Source organism: Penaeus monodon, chromosome 33 (genome assembly GCF_015228065.2).
Source record: "Penaeus monodon isolate SGIC_2016 chromosome 33, NSTDA_Pmon_1, whole genome shotgun sequence".
NCBI classification, from domain to species: domain Eukaryota; kingdom Metazoa; phylum Arthropoda; class Malacostraca; order Decapoda; family Penaeidae; genus Penaeus; species Penaeus monodon.
In genome coordinates this window covers 26,705,707-26,706,261 of record NC_051418.1, presented here as the reverse complement: position 1 = coordinate 26,706,261, position 555 = coordinate 26,705,707, and positions in this window count along the sequence as shown.

Below are 555 nucleotides of genomic sequence, written 5' to 3'. Positions count from 1 at the left end.
GGTTTTACTGACATTTAAAGTCTACCAAAACGCACATGCTACGTAGATGCATAATATCTATGCACGGGAAAATCCGGAAAAAAAATATGAATCTGCTTTTACACGCACTACTGTAGACCAATGAACGTACCTATACATGGATGTGTATGTTCGTGCGTGAGTCTGTGCGTGAGGTGTATCTGTACTTATATATGCATGTTCACCACCACATATCTTCTCTTAATATCCTAAAACACTAAGCTTCATTTCCTTTCTTTTTTTTACGTACAAATTCGATTTTTCATAGATGTTTTTATTCTTGATTCTTTCTACCCAAGACAGTGATTCAAAGAAAGAGATTCAGTACTCTAATGACACGATCAAATCCTTTATCGTGACCTAAACGATTTAAAAAAAAGAGGATTTGATCCCAATTTAGATATAGGTTTAGGTAATACTGACGATCCTTTTTTTTCTCTTTCTTTTTTATAGTCTTTCATCATCATCCATCTACCCTCGAAATATCTTATTCACATAATCTCAAATAAAAGGGGAGAGAAGACGGGAGAGATTTTT